Below are 25,975 nucleotides of genomic sequence, written 5' to 3'. Positions count from 1 at the left end.
CTCCTGTCTTCATCATACATTTGCAATATACTGTAAAAACTTATAGCTGGCACATAGCAAGGAAAATGTGCTGGAATAGGGAATTTTAATTGATATAACTTTAAAATACTGCAAATACTTGATGAATGGCAAATTGTCAGACTTCTTTCTTTACTGTTTTGCTAAAACCCTTTGCCTTTAAAGAGAACGTGAAACGTTAAGGCATCAAAAAGTTTTTCTGTATCTTATTTCTGTTAAAGGCTTTTAAAATTTATTTATTTATTTTTGCTCTGAGTCAATATGCTCAACAAAAAGCTCTCATCACTCTAACTTTAAAAAAATTTTTTTGAGAAGATGAGCTATTGAGGTATTGTGTTAAGATTCTTCTATTTTATTTCTTATTGACAGCTGTTTATATTGAATGTTACTAAGATTTTCAAAGTGCTTCGTAAGTATTGACTAAATCTGAAGATTAAGATGGTTTATACGTTTGAACATATGCGATGTGACCTTAATCTGCTCAAATCTAAAAAAACATATTTTATAAATACCCATTAGCTACTTGGACATGATCCCTTATTTTCTGGAATACCTATTTGGCTTATGGATCAGAAATTTAAAATGCAGCAGCAAAAAAAAAAAAGCCTTGAAAAAAAAGCATTTGTAGCATGATGGAAATGTTCTATAGTGCTTTGAGGGAAGTCCATTCAATTTCACTGACATTCATAAATGATGACTAATGCATTCAAATAGAATGAGTAATTTACCAAATTACAGACATTTGGATGGGCTCAGAATGAAGATCTTGTTTGTTTGGGTATGTCCTGAAGTGAATCTCAATGAGGTTTACTTCATTATGCCTGACTGTACAAACAGGCTTCAGCCACAGTCTGAACAAAAGCCCTGATATGTAAATAAATGTGCAAATGATGGTCAGCTACATTACTCTTTTCGTCCCTAGCTCACTCAGGAATAGTCAATGCCATCAAAAATATCAGTCACAAATAGATGGCACCATTGTACTTATCACATAGGTGCCATGAAGGCTTCTCTTGGCATGGTGTTGCTGTCAAATCCACCCTCCTCTTGACCACAAGGGCTAGGCACATGAACCACAGGTTTCCTCTTCTAGCATCTGCGCTTCCTCCACATTTGCAGGCTAGTGAGTCCCACCTGATTAGCAGCTCCCACAGTACACTACAAGAAAAAGCTCTGAAACTCAAAGTGCTTCTTTTAAAGGGTTTCCACCCTCTGGTACAAACCAGAAATGAAGAGCAGCAGCAAACCCAATTTCCAGTGACAGTCACATGTGCGTCACTATGTGCCCTATGATGGTGGCCACATTTTGAACACATTTTCACTGTTTCTGTAAAAATAAGAAATTCCAGGTGAAAAATAAGAATCTGGTCCTTCACAGAACTGTTTCCATTATATCCCAAAATAAATAAGACCTGTGCATGTCCAGTCCAACAAATTCTGGACATTCGATAAGTTTGAGAAAATAAAAAATCACTTTGGCCTCTGATATGCTGAATTGAATTAGTAACGCACATTTTTCTACAGGCAATTACATCGCTATTTCAACTTTGGTAACTAATACCTACCTAACTGAATTTTGATAATAACAAAATCTTATTAATGCCATGTCCAAAGCAATACTCCATTGCCTATATTTCTGCCAGAAGTTCTGATCCTGTCTGTTTTTAGCCTGTTTGTTCTGCTATTTCATTCAAATACAGATAGAGTACAGACACATGGCACACAGGTTGCAGACAGAGCAGTGAGCAAGGAAGAAATGATTCCTGTCCCTGGAGGTGACAGCCTTTTGGAGAAGACATATTCTGACAAAATGATTGCGAGTGACAGGAGCTATAGAGTAGAAGTAACTACTTCTATGGAAGATTACCACAGAGGGACCTAACCTAGTCTTAGGGAACCAGGATGGTTTCTCTAAGGAGTGATACTTAAGTTGGGACTTAAAGATGAGGGTGCTGACTAGGTGAATGAGTGGCGTGAGCAAGTAGGAACGTTCCAAGTACTCGAAATGGTACATCCACAAGTTTCGGAAAAAAAGGAAGATAACAGCAGATTCAATGAACTGCTCAAAAGCTGATGTGGCTGGAGTGCAGAGAGGGGCAGAGAGTGGGCAAGGAGGAGGTGGGAGAGGTAAGCATGAGCCAGACCATCCTGGGTCTTAGAAACTCCTTGAGAGCATGTGGACTTTCTCCTAGAGATGACTGAGATTCGCTGGGAGGTGATGGGTTTGCTAAGGCTGCCATCATGAAGGGCCACGGAGACTGGGGGGCTTAACCAAGGGATTTATTTTCTTCCAGTTCTGGAGGCTTGAAGTCCAAGGTCGGAGTGTTGGCAGACTTGGTTCCCGCTGAGGCCTCGCTCCTTGGCTTGTAGTTGGCTGTCTTCTTCTTGTGTAATCATGAGGTCTTTATGTGAGTCTGTGTCCTACTCTGCTCTTCATTTGAGGACACCAATCCTATTGGATTGGAGGCCACCCTAATGACCTCATTTTAACTTAAGTATCTCTTCAAAAACTCCATCTCCAAATACAGTCACATTCTGAGGCACTAGGCTTCAGAGCTTCAACATACGAATTTTGCGGGGGTGGGACACAATTCAGACCATAGCAGAAAGCTTAGCACAAGGCAAGGACATGACCCTGGCTGTGAGGTACATGTTCACTCTGGTTACAATGTGGACGGAGTGGGTGGGCTAGAGGAGACAGGAGCGCGGTGGATGAAGCCCGGCTCTAACCCAGGAAAGAGGCCGGCTGGGTGTGGCCCAGCTTTCTGTTCTGAGAAGGACTGTGGCCTTGAGGAGTCCATCAAGAGGAGAGGTAACTTGGAGAAGGCATACTTTTGACTTTGTGACAGGAGGGGAGGGGAAAAGGAAAGGGGGCAAACTGAGGTGGATTGGTAGATATGACGGCAGGAAGTTGAAGTGGTTCTCCTTCGTGTTTCCTATTTTAATTTTCTGTCAAGTAAGACGTCTGCTAGGAACAAGAAGAAAGCAAATTGCAGATGTGAGTTGAGTGGAAAATGTTTCAAATTGCCATTCCAGAGAGTAGGGAAGCAAGCAAACAAAAAAATCTCATAAGCATCTCCATGGAGTGCTAAGGGCCCCGTGAGGATGGGTAACCACGGATGTCAAATGGCACAGATCTTGCCAGTTTTGTGTGTTTTCTATCCGTGCTCCCAAAGTGGAGGGCAGAGCTGGATTCTTCCAGGACTGAGCTTTCTCAGGCCAGAGAGCAAGCTCCCTGGGATTATTCTGGAGGAATTCTGGGTCCTAACTGTCCCAGCTGAACTCCTGGGAGTTTCCAGGTGCTTGGAGCGTGAAATTAGAATTTAGCAAAGGCTGGGGTAGTAGGTGTTTGCTTACAGTACTGCTGAAATGAAAACCTCCTGGAAGCGTTTTACTTTGTGGTGCAGCCCTGGGAACCGTCACCTTGTTCATCTTGAAGCACACACACTATATATAAAGCCGTAACTCCACATGTATCTGGCCAAGATAGATACACTTAATCTTCTTATATTTTTATACTTCAGCAATTTAAAAATGTCTGCTTGGCTGCACATTTCTCTGAATGGGAAACATGCTTAGATTTTAATAAAACAAGTATTATGTTCAGGCCACGTAGCATATAACAAAACACAAGATATGATGAAGGGCTTCTGACTAGACGCCCTCTTCCTGCTCTACCGGCTCAAGTTCCACTGGGCTTTTGCATCATTCTGGCTATGGTGGAAATTGAAAAAAAATTTTTTTTCCTCTGAAAAATTCTGGTAATCTGCAGGAGTTTGCAGGCAGAGGGAAGGTGTCTCAGAGTGCCCGGAAATTTAATGCTTCACCTCCATTAGCCCATGTGTCATGAGAATCCTTCCATTCCAAACTATTCCACTGCCTTCCTGGCACCCTCCTCCCTAGTGTACATGCACACACGTGCACACACACACACACAGGCACAAATAATCTGTCACAGTACTGAGCTCCTCGGAACCACAGGAGCTCAGGTTTCACGTATCTCAAAGGGAAGGAATTTTAGGATATAAATTTCACAACACAAATTGTTTTCACATACACTCCTACTTACCGTGTTTTGTAGCAGGATATGGGCTCTTGGTGTGAAATAATAACAATGACAAGGGATTTGCCAATAAACAGAAGCTGGATACCAAAAACTATTGTCCAAAGTCTCACCCTAAGATAATGCCTAGACATTCTGGAGCATAGTAGGATTTGCTGAAACTTACAGTTGAAACAGGCATTGCATTTTCTGAGTAACTGCATGATTTCTGTGTCAAAATTCATGATTCAAGCTACAACATCATAAATGGGAACTTTAGAGAGTATCTCCTGTGTTTTCATCAAAGAATATAAAAACGTGGTATCATCTTTCTTTTAAAATAGAAGCTATAAAGATATCTTAAAAATCACGTTGAAAGGATGCACCGGCTATTTGCTATAATATTATGTCAATTCCGTGGACTTGTCCAGTCTTTAGCTGTGATACCATGAAATTATTTTTAGATTTCCGAATATAATCTTCATCATTTAATTTGTGATTGCAAACAGGAAAAAGTAGATGCTACCAGCTTCAAGTATACTCTTGAACTTAGTTTCTGTTAATAATTAGAGACCTGAATTGGTAAGGAAGGAAGAGGCAGAAATAACAGAACTTGTCTGGATGGTATTCTTACTAAGTGGTATCCTGGGAGAACCACGTATTATGTGGCATTCCAAAGAAAATGAACAGGACCCCCCAAATTAAAGACCCTACTGAGCTAGAACTATGACAGCTGGCGCCCCTGCAGTGATGGTAACTAAACTTCTATTTCCAAGGCCCTTCATTAATTTAGACATTTGTTTCCACAATCTATTGCATTTCTAGTTTCAGGCCATTAAAATATGTGTGTATAGAGAAAGTGATGTTCTATAATTTTTTTCACTCTGTGTAGAATTCTTGAAAGAGAAAAAGGTGAGAAATGTAATCCATGTAACAGCTAGGAATATCCACCCCAGACTCACATGGTCTATGAGAGCCAGTCCTCCTTCACATATCTCGCCATCAGATATTTCACAGCCTCCTAAAGACTAGAGAGAAATTCTTTATATTTTGTAGAAAAGAAGCAGATTTACCTATAGAAATAAAATAGTAATAATCCTTTTAAATTTGGGAAAAAGCCTTCCTTGGCTCTTTCATTGCTTTCTTTCTTTTTCACTATAGAAACAATTTAGATGTTTGAAAGATGTCCTACTGACATACCAAGATCTTATTTTATTTGTGAAAATTAGTGGTTTAAAAGAAGCAAAAAAAGAAAAACACAAAAGAAAGATAGCTCCACAAAACTATTTCACCAAAATTAAATGACTATTAAAAAAAAAAACATGGCAAAAAGACCTAAGAGTTTGTTCGAAATTGGAAACGTTACACCTTCCAACCCTCAGTTGGAGACTAGAATCACTTCCTTCTGCCTGAGGTCTAAAGAAAATCACGTTGAAAGGGTGCACTGCCTGTTTGTTATAATATTATTTCAGTTCCAAGCAGACCCCTTTAGAGACCCCTAAATAAATACAATCTTCAGCTGTGATAGTGTGAAATTAGGTTTAGATTTTCCAATATATTTTCCTTTCTTTCCTATTCCCTTCCTCCTACACAGGAGCTTAGAGCTATGCATATCTAAAAACCAATGAACATCTTATCCATCCCACAGGACCACATCTTTGCCTCCCAGGCCAGTTTTGATGAATACAGTATTGGCTATTGCTCAAAATATCAGGAACTGAGTATCCTTGGGATACTACTAGCCCAGACAGTGTGCTCTTCCCAGGCAATTTCTTCCACATGCATAGCCACTTGTACCCTGGAGCCAGCATTCAGCTTGCAGGAGCAGGGGTAACACTTTCTCCAAGACCTAAGATTCTCTGTATTGCTCTAGACTGCTCTGATTGAAATTATCAGTATGATAGGCTATAGGTAAACTCTCAGAATGGACAATTTCTTTCTACAATTGTTCATGATTTTCTGGTGCTGTCTTCTTCTCACATTCCTACTTCTCTCCTAATACCCTCCTCTCAAAACCTACTCTCTGGAGAGAGTATGCAGAACCTTCACACAGATATGCAAACACTTTAATATGATGGAGTGATTCCAGTCCTAGGGGAATTAAACTTTAACAGCAAACACAGATGCTTCAAGCAAGGAATTATATCTCCATTTGCAGAATTTCAGGCTTGAGCAAGTATGCAGAAACACTCATCTAAAGTGGTACCACAGAGATTATCTCAGGCAGTCAATCACCTCTCTGCCTTCATTTTTTCCTTCTATAAGCACTGAATGCCTACAAGTTATCAGAAAGCATTTATAGTCTGGTGGAGAAAGAGAGACCCCTAAATAAAGAAGTTCATTTAAGTATTAAAGGGGGAGACAGAGAAAAGGGAGTAAATTACCCTTAGGGTTCAGAGAAGAGATGATGCTCTGGGTCTGAAAGGGGTGCAGATATTTTCTAGGTAAACAAAGCAATGAAAGGTTTTCTGGCACCTAAGAAGTGGTGTGAGCTAGGCCTCTAAAATAGGTTGAATTGGGGAAATATGAATTATTCAAGAAAGCTAAGCAATGGGATGTGAAGTATGATTCAGAAAGAGATGAAGCCAGAGAGAAATCAGGGCCAGATCACTGAGCCTTTGTGTGCCTTGTTCACGTGGACCTTCTTCTGTGTGTCCACACTCCCTGAAATGTGAGATGTGGACCTTCAGTGGAACATGAACTAACCCAAATATTTTGAGAATGTACCTAAACAGAGGTTCTTCAGTGTAGGCCATGAGATACTGGTTTTACATCTGCAGAAATAAATGTACACAAAATGTAATATTACTATTGCTAATAAAGGTATTAAATATTTGATGACATAAATAAAAGGACAGATTAAATGACAAGTGATACAAGTGGTACACAGACATGGCACAAATCCTAACAGTGGCAACACAAATAACTTGAGATGGAGAAGCATTGAGGCAGCTGATAGGAGGCGGCCGGGAAGGGCCACCGGGGAAGAAGACCACCAGCATGCACACCCACGCAGGTCCCTGCATGCTCGCCACTGGTGCGCAGTCAGCCCCTTTCTGAGTTCCTACCCAAGTGGCACTTTCCTTAGGCTACATTTTGCCTCAGGGAAACCCCAAGTGTTAGTTCATCAGGTGTGTGAAGTGAAGGAAGAGATTTGAGGGGTTTTGGTGAATGACATTGGAATTCATTTAAATTCAATAACAAGTTAAGCATTGGAGTTGAGCACAAATCAGTGATCTTACTTCCCCTTTGTGCCTTGTATATGTGTGTATATGTGTGTGTACATGCATGCGTGTACACACATGCACAGAACAAGGTAGGGACATCTATTTCTGGAATTCAGTCAAAAATGACTCCTTTCCACTCCAGTGGAGATCACATTCCAAAAATCATCCAAGGAGACAAAAGTTAGAGAAATTATGTGTCTATGCATTTAAAAATAATTTGCAGGGTCAGTGACCTGAGCTATCGTGTGTTTATTAATTACATGGGCATTTTAGTTTCTACTCATTTTCTGTCCCTTCCAATAAAAGCAAATAATGAAATGCTCTTGATTAATCTATTGAGAAGACTATTTCTAAACTCCCTAAAGTAAAAGGGACATTGTGGGCGACTTCACATGAGGTCATTATTTAACCACTCAGGGCTTATTCAACATATTGACTTACATTGCTCAGTAATTATTTTATTAGTAATAGTCTTGTCAATCCAATAGCATTGTAGCTTCTGGAAGGAGAAAGTCATTTATTTCATCTATGTATCAGAGCCCCTTGCCCAGGATTAGAAATATAGTATGTGCTACATAAATATGTGTCCATTCATGATACAACATGTAGTCTATTTCTTACTAGGGTCTGGAGAAATACAGGATAGGGATGGGGGAAATTGTGAGGATGTCTAAGGGACTTCGAAAATTTGAATTAAACAAAACTAAATTATCCTTGCACATAGGCTGCACCTAGCAGGAGAGAGACAGACTGAGAGAGAAAGTAACAATCCCTTAACAGTTACTATGTGCCAGAAACTATTATACCTGTTAACACACTGAAGCTTCACAACAAAGTAGGGGGACAATTGTTAAACTTTTCCCCATTTTACAAATAGGAAACTGAGATTGACAAGGCATTTTAAAAAAATATTTTATCTTTCATCCAAGTTTTCCTTCATTTCTACTTACTTTGTTAAAATTATTTTAAGAGGCTTACCAAAAATTTATATAGTAACTATTTTAAACTGAGTAAGAATACACAATAAAGACCCTTAAATATAAAACATATGTAAGGAAACAAATCAAATGAAGCTGCAAACAGATCAGCCTCAAAGTCAAACTTTACATGGTTATCAGAGTAGAGTTTTATGGCGATAGAAAGTAGGAGACCACTAATTCATCATCAGAAAGCAGCAGCACTCTCATTTCCTCTGTTTTCCTACTATACTAGAACGGATCCAAATCACCTACCTAGTAATTGTGGGACCTCAGAAAGAGTCCCAAGTCTGTCTGACTACCATCGTTTCTCATGGTGTGCACTCATATGGAAGTTCTTTGGCACAAAATGACTGATTTCATCTCAGAGACAATTTGTCCAAAGGTTTCTTTTAGCAGGGTACGTTTTTCTGAGGTAGAAATTAAAATTAAAAATAAAAATTATAGGGAGAAGGTATAGCACAGTGGTAGAAGTGCATGCCTAGCATGCATGAGGGCCTGGGTTCAATCCCCAGTCCCTCCATTAAAATACATACATACATACACATATACGTACATAAATACATAAACAAACCTAATTATCCTACAAAAATTTTTTTAAATAAAAATAAAAGTTACAATACAGCAACAAAAATTTCTGATAGAGTACTTTCGGACTCTGAGAATACCCAAGAGTTTGCACTCTCACATTTGAGATAACCTGGATTAATCAGTGATGACATTCTCTCATGATACCTACTGCAATCTGCTTAACTAACAAGTTGGAATCTGGACAACTATGTTTAGAAGAACATAGCATGGTGATGTCCATAGTGAGACCAAAGAATCAGGAGTATATGCTGAATTGTAATTTTAATATTTTTAAAAATCCATATTCTAACTTAAAAAATATCTTACATTCAATGAAAATGAAAACATAACTTATCAAAGTTTGTTAATGCAGTGAAAGCAGTGTTTTGAAGATTTATAACATTAAATGCACACATTAAAAAGAAGAAAGATATAAAATCCATAACCTACATTCTACCTTAGACAACTAAAGAAAGAAGAGTAATTTCAGCCTAAAACAGGTAGAAGGAAAGAAATAATTAAAATTATAGCAGAAACTAATGAAATTGAACACTGAGAAATAGTAGATAAAAACAAAAATAAAAGCTAGTTCTTTCAAATGGCCAAGAAGAGGGATAAATGCCAGCAAGATGAACACAGTAAAAGGGGAGAAGTCATGGATTACTAGTATAGGAAAGAAAACAGGAAGATATTCACTTAGACCCTGTAAACATCAAAAGAATAATAAACAAAAACTGCAAACAGCTCTATGAACATAAATATGATAATTTAGAGGAAAGGGAGCAATTCCTAAAAACAAACTACTACAATGCCTACAAAGAAAACAGCCTGAAAAGCTCTGGTCTGACTAACCAAGTCAAAAAGAGAGAAAACACAGATTACCAACATTAGAAATGAAAGCTGTGTCATCATGCACAGGCATTAAAAGGATCAGAAAGGAAACTGTACTGTAGGCCCACAAATTTCATAACTTAGGTGAAATGGACCAATTCCTTGAACAATACAAACTGCCAAAACTCACACAAGGAGAAACAGATAATATAGCCTAAACAAACTGAATCAATAACTAATAAGCTTCCACATAGTTTTAACCACATACAATCAAATGTAACTGAAAATATGCTAAGTGATTACATTCAGCAAAGAGTAAAACACGGAACATCTAGTCTTTCTCATATGAGGAAGGTGCTTACTCTCACTGCTCTAGGTCAGAGCAGTTCTCCACTGCTCTACTGTGGAGAATTTGAATTCTCTACAATCTTTTCCAAAAAGTAAAAATAGAGAGACTATTTCCTAAGTTGCAACTCATTTTCTGAGAACCAGCATTACACCAATACCAAAGTCAGATAAAGACATTACAAGAAAGGAAACCTACAGACCAATATCTCTCATGAATATAATCACAAATCTCCTTCAGAGAATGTTACAAGTTCAATACAACAATGTATAAGAAGATTTATACACCATAACCAAGTAGGATTTATTCTAGGTATGCAAGGCTGGTTCAACATTTGAAATTCAATCAATATAATCTACATATTAACCAACTAAAGAATAAAAATGATATGCTTATATCAACTGATGTATAAAAACAACTGACAAAATCTAATACCAAGTCATGATAAAAACTCTCAGCAAATTAGGAATAAGGGGGCTCTTACTCATCTTGATCAATTATATCTACAAAAAATAAATATACAAGTAACAATGTAATTAATGGTGATAGACTGGGTACTTTTCTGCTAGGATATGGAATGTGGGACCACTCCTACTCAAAATAGTATTGAAAGTCCTAGTTAGTGTAATAAGAAAATAAAAAGAAATAAAAACTATGCAAATTTGGAAAAAAACTACATATATATATATATACACACACACACATAATATGTATATATATATACACACACTTTTTTTTTTGAGAATGGTACTAAAAACTACAATCTGGGGAAAGTCAAAGTCTGGTCAAGAAGGAGGCTCAGAGGATCCTGACTAAAATTTGGTAAAGTTTGGCCAATATGCAGGAAAATGAACCTAGGCACAAACCTTCCAAAATAATTAACTCAAAATGGATCATATGCCAAATGTAAAAATCAGAATTATAGGATTTCTAGAAGAAAACACAGGAGACAATCTACATGATTTTAAATTTGTTTATGAGTTATAGCTACAACACCAAAAGCACAATTCATGAAAGAAAAAGTTTATTAAAATTATTCTACAAAAGATATTGTGGAATGATTATACAAGCCACAGCTTTGGGGGAAATATGTGCAAAAAAGGTCTCTCATAAAGGACTTGAATTTTAAAAATACAAACTCTTAAAACGCAACAATAAGAAGACAAACAACCTAATTTAATAAATGGGAAAATGATCAGAACAGATCTCTCACCAGAGACAAAGGCAAATAAACATATGAAAAAATGTTCAACATCATTTGTCTTTAGTTGTGTTTGTTTCCTATTATTGCTGTAATAAATTATCACAAACTTAGAGACCCAACCCAACACAAATGTATTCTTTCACACTTTTGGAGGCCAGAAGTCCAAAACAGATCTTATGGAGTGAAAATTAAGGTGTCATTAGAACTGCGTTCCTTCTGGAGGCTCTAGGGAAAAATCAATTCCACGCTTTTAAATGTATATGTGCACAAATTAACATAGACACACACATTTCCTTGCTTTTTCAGCTAAGAAGGCCCAGAATTAATGGCACCTGAGTAACCATGAGCACATGTAAGGCCCAGAGAGTGGTTTTTAATACCATTCTCTAATAAAAGGAACTCCAGGGTCCTTGGAGAAATGACTACTTCTAAGACTGGAGAAGCAAATATACAAGACTAGCCTGGAGCACCTGTAGTGCCAGAAAGTAAGAAAATGCTAAAATAAGCCAACACAATGGTGGGAGAATGTCAAAGGGATACCAGAAACGACTGAAGAAGCTCACACTGGCCAAAGCTGGAACAATTCAAAAAACAAACTAAGTAGCATACATATGAGATTATAACCCAAAGTGTAAAATAAATATCCATGAGTCCATACTAAGATAAATAAATGACTGAATAAATAAATACATGGAGAAGAAAGAAATCTCTTGTACAGAAGGATTCCCAGTAATTTATGTTCAGGGAGGTAGAGCATAACTCCCCACTCCTTAAGTGTGGGCTGCACATAGTGACTCCCTTCCAAGGAGTGACATATAAAAAGGAAGATCAGAGTTACTTCACAGTGGAAAAGTCTGACATCACCTCAGTCACATGGCCAAGGTCAACATCAACAGTAATAAGTCATCTTGATAGTATGTACCCTTCATATAATGTGATGGGAATGGCACTTTACCTTTGTGATCTTCCTCACAAAATCTCATAATCCCAGTCTAATCGTGAGAAAAACATCAAATTCCAGTGGAGCGACATTCTACATAATACGTGATCAGTACTCCTTAAAACTCTCAAGGTCGTCAAAACAAGGACAGTGTTTGAAGCTGCTACAGCCAAGAGGAGCCTAATGAGACATGACGACAAAATGTCATGCAGGATCCTGGATTGGGTGCTGGAGCAAAAAGAACATGCCAGGTAAAACTAGGAAAAATCTGAATAAACTAAGGACTTCAATCAATAGCAATCAGTACTGGTTCATTCATTGCACAAGTGCACCACACCAATATAGACTATTAATAACAGGGGAAACTGGGTGTGGTGTGTGTGGGAACTCTCTGTCCTATTGTCCCAATTCTTCCATAAATTTTAAACTATCCTCAAATTAAAAGTTTATTTTAAAAATTCTTTATTGTGACTTATCAGAATCACCATCTCATTATCAAGTTACTACAGGATTCTGGTGTACACATTTCTGTACTAATTCAAAAGCATGTTTGTGACAAGTGATCATGGGCACAATTAATTTTTGGTGAACATATCTGGGAGCCAATAGCAGGCCTGATCTAAGTTACTGTTCTCATGCGAAATCATTTCATGAGAAATAAATATAAAATGTCTCTTCTACATAAATAATTCATATTTGACAGTTCCACAATAAAATAATTTCTTACTTTTTTTTAATAAACCAAGACTTTGGTTCTACATGGCAAAAATGACATTTTGTGGTAGTCCAATACACTGCCTTTATTCTTTTAGACTAAAAAGAAAAGAACAGTGGTTTAATCCTAAAATCAAATTTAGCCAAGTGAAGGCTAAATGCCAAATAATAGCTTCATAAGGGTTTGAATGTTCCTAGTCCAAAACAATGGAGGATCCATTTCTAAGAAAATTTAGTGATGCCTTTAACAGCCCAATGATGTGCTTCATTGAATTTTTCCTTATCATCTGAAGAGCTGAAACCAACTTCAGATACTATTTTCCAGTTTCTGATTCCAGAAATAATTGGATTACACACCCATTTAATACAAATTTTAATAGGATCATATGTTAATTTTTTTCTTCAAATGAAGACAGTTTTATAGACTGAACAAGCACTCCTTCATTAAAACATTAGAGTATTGCTTTCTGATAAATACCAGATTATCCTGAACTTGAATTTATTACTACCTCTTTGTAAACTATTGTAATGCTACCATACATATTATGAATTTGTTTAACTGAATGGATAGCAATAAAGACAAAAATGGATCCAGAGAAATAAATTTCTACATTAAAATTTTGAAGTTCATGCATTTATTTATTATTTTGTATTTAATTTGTAGATTATTTTTTGGTTGTATAGCAATCATAAGCATGGTAAATTTATGTCAAATTTATGTGGTATATGTGTAGATCACAATATAATAAAAATAACTAAATATAATACAATAAAAATAACTAAACACAACACTCTATAGTGTTGGAAGATTGTTTCTTTCTGAGAGAAATCAATACATTACTCATATTTCAGAAGACTGCATACAGGGCTCATAAAATTCCCCAAATAGCAAGCCAACATTGAGAAGGTCAAATCATTATTTTAAAGCAAACCAATACCAGATTTCCCTGTTTCTCCCTTACTTTGATCACTAACACTAAGAGGCAATAATCTTCTACATTGTGCATTATTCCCGGAGTCAGCATCTCTAGGAGAAAAGTCATCAGCTACAATCAAATCTATTGTCAACAATGAGATTTAATGAACTGCCAAGTTCAAAGGATATGGAGTATATGGACGCAGACTGAAGAGAAAAAAGAAACAGGCCAGGAGAAAGAAAATAGGTGAAAGTAATGAGGTTAAATTGTAAAAGAAATAGCAGAAGGAAAAAGAAAGGAAGGGAGGGAGGAAAGGAGGAAGGGAGGGAGGGAAGGAGGGAGAGAGAGAAAGAGAGAGAGAAAGAGAGAAAGAGAAAGAAAGAGAAAATGGAGACAGAAGTAGTGCCCCGATGTAGCTTCATTAATCTGCTTTTCTGTCTCTTCATCTTGGGATATCTCCTCTTACCAAGTCAGAGAAAAAACAGTGTCTTTTCACAGGGACTGGAAAATAAAGGGAAACTGAGTCTGCATATCAAAGAAGAAAACAGATTGAAGAGCAATCAAATGGTTCATTGATCTTTACTTCACAAAGTAACATATTCGGCTACTTTGTTCAGTGTATAATTCATATTTCTCTCACTAAACTGAACTGTTGTGACAGAAGCCAGTCTATCCAGAAAGATGAACTGTCACTTTCCACTTCTATGATTTCCTTTCCAGGTTTTGGCAGGAATGTGAATGTAAAGTGAACATACTGCCAAACACATGACCCAGTCATTGTGACCACTGTGATCATTCTTTGGGACTGGTGTTGATTGAGTAGCAGCTCTAAGTACAGATCATGAACACACACAATGCGACTGGATCAGACAAAGTGCCACCTAGCTCAGCAGTCATAAAAGCAACAGGGATTTGAAGGACTTATCTCAATAATCAGACAGAAAACACTGTAGTTTCCGTTCATTAAACATCATTTGATATTGGTACAACAAGTTCTTAAAAGATGCTTGAAGTAGTTATACTAGAAATAGTTAAATTTCTAGAATCTTTAAATTCTTGTTAGTCTAATATGAGATCATATCAATTTATGTTTCTAGGAATTCATGACAGATATCTTAAATTCATCAGATAAATAACTACATGCATATAAAATGTCAAATGAAAATGTACATTAGAAGTATATTTATATTTACATTGAGATAAAATATTCTTATCCCACAATATTAGACTTGTGTGTGTGTGTATTTTAAGTAATTAACTTTGAGTCCATTTTTAAAACTGGAAAACTTTCATTAAACAAACATTTTTGTATTTTTATATTACATGAAATACTAAATATTATGTTAAAAATTTTGTGATAGAACAGAATCTAGACATGGAAAGCGTATTTCCTTCATATTTAAAAATTCTGGTCTATTTTAGCAGTCTTATGTTGGTCACATCCAGAACACCTAGATATTTTTCCACAAAACCCACAGCACCTAGATATCTTTCCAAATCTGACAACAATATTTATATCTCTCAAATCTATAATGTTATATGAAAGAAATAGTATAAATTTTTATTTAATATTATGGGTAAAAAATTATTTAACTTAATATACAAAACTAGGGGAAATGCATCTTACCCATCTACGTGTGTCTCTCTACAATTCAGTTGACACTGCCGTTTTGATGAAATGCAGCTACTACTCTTTAGCAAGAATCGACCAGTCACCAGTTTCTTCCAGTTTTTAGGCTCTCTGCAGTAACTCATCTTTTGTATTGCATCCAGATTTATTTTCTTCTAAAACACCAAAGTAATTCTTAAAAGGTAAACAACAGCTGCCCTGTTCAAATCTGCCTTCATCATTCTTGACATTTTGGAAGATTTAAAGCTGTTACTACTCTCCTTTTTGAAACACATGCTTCTCCTGGCTTCCAAGGAGTAACACTCTCCTTCCTCCCTGCTGCTCTGGCTGTTTCATCTTTGCCCTTGTTTTCAGAACAGTAACTGGCTGAACATCCTCAAGGCACTGGTATGCAACCCAGATCCCCTTCTGAGAGGTTCTCATCTTTACTTTAATTATCATATCAATCCGAATGATTCATACACTTATATTCCCATCCTAGACTTCTCTGAACTCCAGACCAGGATATCCAACCACCTCTCTTAGATGACTCAAAGGCAACTTAAAATTAGAAAGTTCCAAATTGCACTTAGGTGGTTTTACAACATGGCTGTGAATTCTTTGAAATTCTTCCCACTGAGTGGTGGGGTTTTTGTCCCTTATCTCTGAATCTGTGTAAACCTGTGACTGTTTCAACTAACAGAGTATAGTGGAAGGGAGGGAATATGATTTCTGAGACTAAAATATAAAAGTCATGCAGCCTCCACCTTAGCTGATGGAATGCTAATAGAAAGCTACCATTTAAGAATTTCAGCAACCTCAAGGCTGCCATGATATGAGGAAGCCCAAGCTATATAGAGAGGACATGTTAGTCATTCTGGTAGACAGAGCTAGCTGAGACTAAATCATTGATTCATCCCAGTCCAGGCTGCAGAGGGAGAAAGAAGAACTTCCAAATGGTTCCATTCATCACTTCTGGTCATTTGAGGTTCCCCAGCTGAGACTCCAGACACCATGGAACAATGACAAGCCATCCCCACTGAGCCCTATCTAAATTCTTGACCCAACGGTAATGCAGCAGTAGATAGCAACTCTGGTCCTCTTTCAATGTCTTCCTCTGTATCAACTCCATCATCAACTCCTGTGGATTCTGTCTTTTAAATCTCTCTTGAATTCATGAACTCCTATCTTCTATCAACAAAACCCTTGTCCAAATTACCATTATCCTCAGCCTAAATTACATCAATTGCATTTTGATGGGTCGACCCTCTTCTCCTTGCCTCTAGCTCAGCCCCAGGTCATTCTCCACTGCTAGCCGAGTGATCTCTTCAACTCAAATCTATTAATGTTACCCGATGCTTAGCACTCCTTAGTATTCCACCGACCTTGACAAAAGTCTCCATGAAGTTTAGAAGGTCTGTATGATCTGGCCGTGGTCTTATACTCTCCCATTTCATACTGTCCAACAGAGTAGCCCCAGTTTCACTTGTGATTATTGAGCATTTGAAATGTAACCAAGGTGACCAAGGAACTGAGTTCTTAATTTTATTGAATTTTAATTAATTTACATTTACAACTAGACACTTGATTCAACTATTGGAAAACATTTATATGTTTGGAACAACTTGATATGAGCAGTAATTTTTTTCAACTATAAATTTTATGAAATTTAAATACAGAACAAGTCTTCCCAATGAAAATTTAGCATCTAAACTGAGATGTGCTATACATTTAAAATGCACACTGGTTCTCAAACACATAGTACAAGAAAAAGAAGGTTAAATATTAGATTAATAATTTTTATGTGGACTATATTTTGTAATGATAATATTTGGGATATAGTGGGTTAAAATAACTTTAATAAAATTAATTTTACCTGCTTCTTTTTACTTTTTTTTAATGTGTCTACTAGAAAATTTCCATTACATGTCTAGGTCTGATTATATTTTTATCAGACAGTGCTGCTTCAGATACGTTTCCCCCAGACACTCCAGTCCCCTCTTGGCCCCTTGTGCTCACAGTGCTTGCTCTCCTCATGTGCTGTCCCTGTCCCTTTCCACCCTTCACCCCACTAACCCCTACTCATCTTTCAGCTCTCTGTTCAAGCCTCATTTCCTCAAGAAAAACATTTCTTGTTACAGTAGCAATTTTACCATTTGTCCTTATTAGATACACACACCCACCCTCCAACCCTAAGCTGTCAGTTTCATGATAGCAGAGGCCACATTCGCTTTTGCTGTTTTCTACTCAGTGTTTAGCACAGGGTTTGGCTTATAGTAGCCTGGAGTGCAAAGGTTAATAAAACACAAGTCAGGGCACAAAAATATCAGACCATAGCAAGTAAGAGAACTTTGTCTTCAAAAAGCAAAATAGTACCATATGCATTTTACTAATTGAGTTCAATTAGCTGTTCAGTGAATGAATGAATAAGTGATACTGTCAATTCTCAAAGAAGAATATTTCATAATTTTCTACTGTTGAGGGCAGAAAACCCAAACTCTTTATCTGATCATTGAAGTGTTTTACCATGTGAGCCCCAGACTAGTTCTAGTTACCTCCTATCACTGTTCTCTGGAGGAGACACAATGGCCAGCCTCCAGAGTCAGGCAAATCTGAGTGTGGTCCTGCTTTTCTCCGTGACCTTCTTAAGGTGCTTCCTCAACTATAGGAAGAGATAGTAACAGTAACCATGTCAAAGGGCTACTGTGAAGATTAAATGGAACTATGTACGCTTAGCACAGTGTCTATCACAGAGTAAGCTCAGTAACATTCAGCTATTAACACTATCTCTAGGCAAAATACAAAGTAATAATAAGTACCATTTATTAAATATTTACTATATACCAGTCATTGTGAAGTAAATTATGTCAATGACTTCACTGCAGTTACTATCAGAAAAAGAAAGTGAGGTTCAGAACGATTAAGTCATTTGCACAAAACCATACAGCTAGTAAATGGAAGAACTGAGATTCACAGCCGGGCAACCTGATGCCTAAGTACACCTTTTTACCACTGTATCTCCGCATCTGGCAACAAGCATACAGGTATCTTTATTTCCATGTATGCTATTCTCCTATCATTTAAATAACCATTCCTACTTTCACAGCTCCATTTTCCTGTTCACTCTGCTAACTCCCTTACCTAAACCACCTTCCCCCTCCTTTCTCCAAAGGGCAAAATTCTAGTCAAGTTTTCAGGCTGTCTTGCACATAATCATCACCTTCCTCCATTGTCTATCCTTCCTCTGAATGTATAATTCCATCCTTTCAGCTAACTAAGCACTCTGTTCATTGAATTAGTAAAAGATGCCTTCCATTGCTTGATTGGTCTTTGTATGCAAAGTCATCTCTCCTGTTTCATTCTGAAATTCTCAAGGTCCAGAACAGGATCACACTCATTTTTGTATCTCATGCATTTAACAAAATGCTAGAGATGTAAGTATGTGTGCAGTGAATTTATGTTGACTTGAAAATTCACTTAATATGTGGTCTGCACAAGCTGCTTCTATTTATATACACACATATTCACACACATGCAGGTGTGCAAACCCACATGCACACACACATGCTCACATGAACACAAATACACATGCCTACACCAGCACACAAATACAAACAATCCTGCACACACAAAAACACTCACAATAGCTTGTGCACATGCAAAAACAGACAGGCACACATGCACACAGGCATGCTCACACACATATTCATGCATACAAGCAATTGTACACACACAGAGAGCATCTCAGTTTTTTGTTTTGTTTATGGCTAAACAAATAAAATATTGAGAAAAGAATTTCATTTAAAAGGACTTTGTAAGAACTAAGCTAGACTCTTCGACTTTGTCATTTAAAACAATGAAAGCCATTTGTATATTTAATTTTAATAAGAAATTAAATAGCCAAAGGAGTTTGTTGTTGCTTTATTTTCCCACTTTTTATTATAAAAATGCATTTCAAGATAAAGATGATCTTAATACTTGGTACTGAGATCACACTCCTCTCTCTCTCACATACACATTCCTTAGGATAATGTTCACTCATACATCTTTAGTAAAAGAACAGCAGTGCAAAGAAAATTCAGACCCAGATCATCTTTAAAAGATCACACTAAAGATTTCATATCAATGTTTTTATTCAAACTCTTTGGGTTTTGGATTTTATACTCTATTAAGAAGTCATAAGCTTTGAGGATATTTTATTTTATGATCTGAACTTTTAAGGCAGTAAAGCTACCAGTAAAAGATGTTCTAAAGAATTAAACAGATACTTTCACCTTTTAAAGCAAATTAAAAAATACCACTGAAGCAGGAAAGTGATGCTGCATTACCATTAAAATTTTAACAAAGCAGACAATAAACAGTCAAGTGTACAACTGCATATATAGAGATAATCCCGCCGCAGCTTGCTGGTGGCATTACTAAATCATGGGACCTTCACTTGCAGGTTAGGATGTTCTGCGAGCCCATGAGGGAATTATAGCCCTATTTCATACAGCCAAGTGCACATTACTATCTGCTGGGAGAAGGCACGGGGGTTATAATCATCTCATATGGTCTGCACTCCATTAGATAAGGATATTAAAGCCTCAGATCAATAAGACACCATGAAGCTATTATGGTCATTGGCAGTTAAAATAGCCCAAAAACACTCACTTGTGTCCACAAAGAAAGAAAGCATATTTTAATCTCTTTGAGCACCAGATGTGGCTGCAGTCTAACTCTTTCTGTCTGAGGAGTCACCCCCTCCGTCACTAGGAAGCAACACTCACATTGGCATATTCTGCCTGGTGCTTGCAACCTGAGTGCTGGAAGTGGTGTTGTCAAATGGGCCTGACTGATGTCAGGTTAAGACAGCCTCCTCATTTCAGGTCTCGTAATGGAGTTTTCATTCTTCCAGGTCCATAACGCATGCAAACATCATCCTGATGCCTTTTCAAAAGTTGTCCCGATGCATGGGAAGAACCAAATGTATTATAGGTTTGCCTCCTGTAGACTACACAGCAGTCGGAAGAGTGGCTCAGAGAGATTTCCACTGTGTATAATTATAAGGAGCTCTCCAGCTGAACAGTTATTGTAACGCCCACAGTGCATGGCGTCTGGAAAAGAATACAGGGCAATGGGCAGCACAGCACTGTTGCCTAAAGTATTAAACATATATTCATACCCTCCGCATGGTAGCATCACTCCCCTCCCCCTGCCGTCATCCTGCATATGAGGAAAGAGCTGTAGCAGTTTATCCAAGTTCCCACCTCCCTGGGGCTCCCTCCACGGCTTGCCTACCCGCTACAAGAGGGGAAAAGGAGGGTAGAGGCCCACATTTCTCTTTGCTGGTCTGGTTCACAGCTTTCCATCTGCTCTTAACAGTGACATTTGATTGAGCGGAACTATAAATCTGTCAGAAAACAATTATCCCTCACAGGCCTCTTCTGTGTTTTTACAGTGGGCCGCGCTGAGACGCACGGCTCTGGGGAAACCAGCCCACTCCTGTGTGAGGCCACTCAGAATTACTTCAGTGCGACGCAGGTCAGGGCACTGCCAGGGGGACTCGCACACACTGGCGTTTCCTGACTTCCCCAAAGCCTGTTGAGATGTGAAGGAGGAAGCCCAGCCCCTCTGTCCCTGCCTCCCTTAGCTGTATTCCCCTGGCACTAGATACTTGGTGGACTCCCAGCCTGGAGGAAATAAAAGCCACCTGGGGGATATACACGTCCATACATTAAATAATCAGACACACAATAAGTGAAACAAATAAACTGCTAACTGAAAGACTATCAGGGACTAGCCTATAATAGAGAGAAATACCATGAGATAGGAGGGAAAATGATCAAACTGCCTGGTTTTGTCAAAAATGTATAAAGAAAATGAAATTTGAGATATGATACCAAAAGGAGGGCAGATGAAATAATGCAGGCCAAGGCCCAAAGGCCAGCTGCTGGTGGCAACCCCTTCCTCACAGAGTAGCGAAGAGGGACCTGAGGGGTGTTGTGAAAGGATAGACTCACACATTGTCCAGGGCTCTGTCATCTGGCTGTAAAAAGAACTGGGGAGCTGTTCTCAGCTCCTGAGCAGAGACTGTCTTACCAGAACCTCCTGCACCCGGGCCAGCTCCATGGTCGTGCATGCAAAGTTACACAGGGCCCTGTGTTCAAAGAGCTGCACTTGGTTTAAAACTGCTATCACTGTCTTGAAATTCTTAATACTTTTTGAACATGGAGCCCAGCAAATTAGGAAACTAGGCCTGACGGCAGTCACTGTTCCTCACACACGTTCATTAGCTGGATAAAAGTTCTGTTCTCACAGGCCTCACAGCTGACATGCACCAGATGCTGGAGTCGAAGTCACTTGTCTTCCCTTTGCGCCCTGACAGCAGTGCTAGAGCCTCCTCCACACACCTTCCCTCTGTGCCTGTGACTACTGAGGGGAAGGGTGGGGGGCGAGGCTTGAGTTCATTCAGCTTCCCCTAATATCTTTTCATAAGTCTCCCAAGAATTACATAACCTTTGAAAATTGTTGGCAAAGACCAGTTTTGGACGGCGTACTCTGACGAACAGCTACTTCCTGACCCTATTCCTCCTCCTCTTGCCTTTGGTCCCATTGTCTGTGACCTTAAAAAAATTTCTTAATTTCTCTAAGTCTTTCTTTCCTCATCTGTTAAACAGAGATAATCATAACCACCTTAGGAATCTGCAAAGACTCAAAGAAGTTAATGTACGGAAAGATCGCTGGCTCAGCGGTCAGGACAATGGACCTGTCCTTACATGATTGTTCGGTCTCCCTCTCTCCCTCCTTCTTTTCTTTCTTCCTCTCATCCTTCTTTTCGTTTTTCCTCAGTGGAAATATGCTAGGACTAGGGCATTTTTGATGGTTAGTTTTCCTCAAACCCTTTTTCCTCAAACAGTGGGATGGGTGTAAAGATAGGTAATACTAAGGAAACTAAGAGACCTCAGACTCAGAATGGGAACTAAGACTCTCATTTCAATTACTTCACTGAAGGATGGCAGGGTGTGAGGGCTCTCCTGCCAGAGGCTGGTAGTCACCACACCCAAGTTCTTGAAGACATCAAGATTACATGATCTCTATTCTGTTTTCTTCTTAAACAGAGTTCAGCCTAAGACCTTCAACACACATAGCCTCATGGTTAGCAGAGAATTGGAGATGCATCTCAAGATGCTCAGGAAGTAAGAGGAGACCAGGGCCCTGATGAGGGCAGAGGAGCTCACCAGCAGATGTCAGAAGCGCTAGCTCTAAGTGGGTGCAGATGATGTACATTTGAAAGACATCATGCTGTTTATCTTGGGAAACATTAATAATTATTTTCTTGCATGTCTTTATCATTGCATGTCATATCATTGAGAGACAGATTTCTTCATCCATAGATAGGATGATACATAGACAGACAGATCCGTCCTTGGCTCTAGTTCTTCCCCCCTAACCTCTTGGATTTGGAAAACCTGCTTGCTTTCTCTGTCTAGTCATCCTTTCCCAACTCAGATTTGCTCTTCTTGGGAAATTCTGTCTATGCCTTGAATTCCACCAGTTCAAATTCTCAATCTGGTCCCAAACCTAGAAGCAAAGGTTCCAGGGTCTCTCTTTTTTTCTAGTCCCTAAGTCACTTGTTTGCTTCTGATCCTAAAGCAAGGGTGGATGTGATACAATTCTGAATCTGGAACACTGCAGGTGCTCAAGACTGAAAAGAGGGAGGTCTAAAGGATCCCTGATTTTGGTTTTAAGTGAGAGCAGGGCAGGAGACTGACAGGAGGAGCTTAGGAGAGCAAAGATGTTGCATTCCTGTAGAGGAGTCAGGAACAATTCTTACCTTTTACGTGGATCATTACCTTCCCCAGAAATTAATGAAGGGTCAAAAGGAAGTCAAGGAGAAACAGGGAGCTCCATGTGTAACTTGGGTGGGGCTGAGTGGAAAGGCGGATGGGGCACAAAGGGAAACTGATGAAGAAGCCTAAGAATTGGTACTCCTGATGGACTTAAAGACTTTCCTGCATAGTCAGAATTTATTTCACTGTTGCTTATGGAGACTGCAGCAGGACTGACAAATTGACCATCCACCCCCATTCCTTACTTCTTCATCTGAAATGATTCACAAGCAGTTTTATTGGGCCTGAATCTTCCATCACTCACTGCATCATAGCAAACATAGAGCTTCGTTTCAGCTCATCACATCAAAATGCCCCACATGCTGCTTTCAAAATTAATTGCTAAGAAACCTGACAGCAAACTGCGGACACGAGACTTGGGTGGTACTGCATATTACAACCCCGCCTGAGATTCTGCCTACACGATGAGCTCAGTAGAATGTCCCTCCAGAGAGGCTTCTTTCTGGAGGAAGGAGTTCAAGGCTACTCATGAACAGACAACAACGGAATATGTGACCGGGAGACGCAAACCATAACTTACCTTGCGTTTGAGATTACAAATCTCTCCTGTCGGAAGTTTCATTCAAAAATCAACACCGATAAAGTTCATCGAAATTTTCTCCCCATCTTCCAGGAATACTATTGTTTCATTCACAAGGGACAAAATAGAGGGATACTACAAACAAACTTTGAATTTCCTCAAGCTCTTAATGTGTGTTTACTAAGATTTAAAAAGGAGCATTAAGGGCCTGCTTACTAGGTGGGGAGTAACAAGAAAAAAGCCAATCTTCCCGTAATTTCAAAAGAAATAAAAATACCAGCTGGACTATTTTCCTGCTTGAATTAAGTTGACTTCGACAGGCAATGCCATTTTTGGCTTAGAGAAATCTGTGGTGAATTCCTACCTGTCCCTTTCAATGCTACCCTTGGGACTAGATTCTGATTGGCTTAGATATTTAGTCCACCCATTAGTGCCAGTCCTGTTGAGTTATAGCCTCAGCCTTGCTTTCAGAAGGCCCCTTACCTTTTAAATTTTCCTTGCCTGGAAGTTCTTACTTTATTAGATTTTGTCAGTGTGCCCACTATCCAAGGTATTACACCCCATCCTATTAGGGAAAATCTCCATTACTCAGTTTCACCTTCACTACTACATGGAAAATGATCTAAATTAAATGTCATTCCCAACAAATAAAACAACTAATCCTATCTAATATAGGAGTTTTACTGTCAGAAGGCATATTACTTCCCAAGCAAATCTGGTAAGATTCTTTCCTCTTTGCAGAAGTGCTCTGTTAAGTTTCAAAAGAATTACATTAACCAGAAATCGAGGATAATTCAACAACAAACAGGAAAGAGAGAGAGAGTCTTCTGGTGACAAGAGGTATCAAAAAGGATGGAATTCAAAGCCACCCACGTGTCAAGACCTCACCATCTCACAAGCAAGGCAGTGTGACTTATGAAACCTAAATAAAGTGGCTGTCTAAATCAGTGCTATCAACCCACCTGAATGGAACATTTATTCAGTTAACCCACAGCACATACCAGACTGAAAGTAAATAATGAACCTCATGAATCTAGTTTGGTGACCAAATCTGTCGACCTGATATGTGTCTCCCTCCCTGTGTGTGTGTGTTCCTTAGTTTTTATTTCATATGTGGAATACTTAGAACGCTTGGGCAGAAGTTTCAAAGGAAAAAGTATATTTGTAAGACACCACAGTTCTAAAGAAGGATAAAAATAACTTTTAAACAGAAACTTGAGATTGCGTCTCAGTAAGTCAATCATTGAATTTGTACCATGCAGTCCAATGTTAGGGAGTCAAAAATACCGATTGAGGGCTATTATCTTCCATACCAATTCCCCTTCATTGATAATAAATGTTAAATATTTAAAATTAATTTGCTAAAATTTTAATGTTATTTTTAAAAATCAAATGTAATCATGGTATTTTTAATCTTGAAATGAGAAATAAAATATGTATGTATACATATAATTATGTATTTTTTATGAATGCGGTATCTTATTGTCCCCAAGAACAATACATTACACTATCACCAAGCAAACTGACCATCTTGCCTATCACAGTTAAGGCCAGTATCCAAACCAAAGATGTTAGTGTCATTCCTTGATTTGTCCCTGAGCAGAACTTCATAAATTTATGCATTTACTTACCCTCCTTTTTCGTAAATCCCTTGGGTTCCTCCTATAGAGGACTTCTAGGCTCTGCTCCCCAAAGCAGACTGCATCTGGATGATCTCCTCTGTGGCTCTGGCGCCTAAGGAGGAGGCCAAAGCCTTGACCTCAGGGGGCTGCAGCCTTTGAAGGATGACCGAGCATCTGGGCTATCTCAGGGGCCCAGCAGGACTAAGGACTGTGACAATGCCACTTTTCCACTAGCAAACATAAATCCAACCTTCACGTTGTTTCCATTGTGTTAATTATTGTATATTAATGAATATTTGTAATAACGCAAATTGAGAAATGATCTCGCACAAGCCTCAGGAATTTTGAAAGTAAAAGGAGGTGCTGTTAGTTCTTCAATACTTTTGCTTGACCTACTTTTATAGAGGACATCAAAGCAAACAAGAATGTGTGTGCACATATACAATGTGTAAGGGTGTCATGTACACAAACATATATGCTACCTTAAACTCTTCTTAAAGAGATACTAAGTTCCCTGTCTATCTTTCTACATAGCTAAATATACAG

The 25,975-nt window shown here is 38.4% G+C and overlaps 1 long non-coding RNA gene across 1 annotated transcript in view; it reads right to left on the bottom strand.

Moving 5' to 3' along the window:
- Positions 1–2,338: 2,338 nt before the first annotated feature.
- LOC140699740 (uncharacterized) overlaps positions 2,339–25,975 on the bottom strand; it is a 62,364-nt gene continuing 38,727 nt past the window's right edge. The window contains exon 3 of the long non-coding RNA XR_012077989.1: positions 2,339–2,983. This is a non-coding gene — a long non-coding RNA (uncharacterized lncRNA). The remainder of the gene's footprint in view (positions 2,984–25,975) is intronic.

The sequence above is a fragment of the Vicugna pacos genome, chromosome 11, assembly GCF_048564905.1.
Source record: "Vicugna pacos chromosome 11, VicPac4, whole genome shotgun sequence".
NCBI classification, from domain to species: Eukaryota; Metazoa; Chordata; class Mammalia; order Artiodactyla; family Camelidae; genus Vicugna; species Vicugna pacos.
This window is presented reverse-complemented; position numbering and strand designations above follow the sequence as displayed.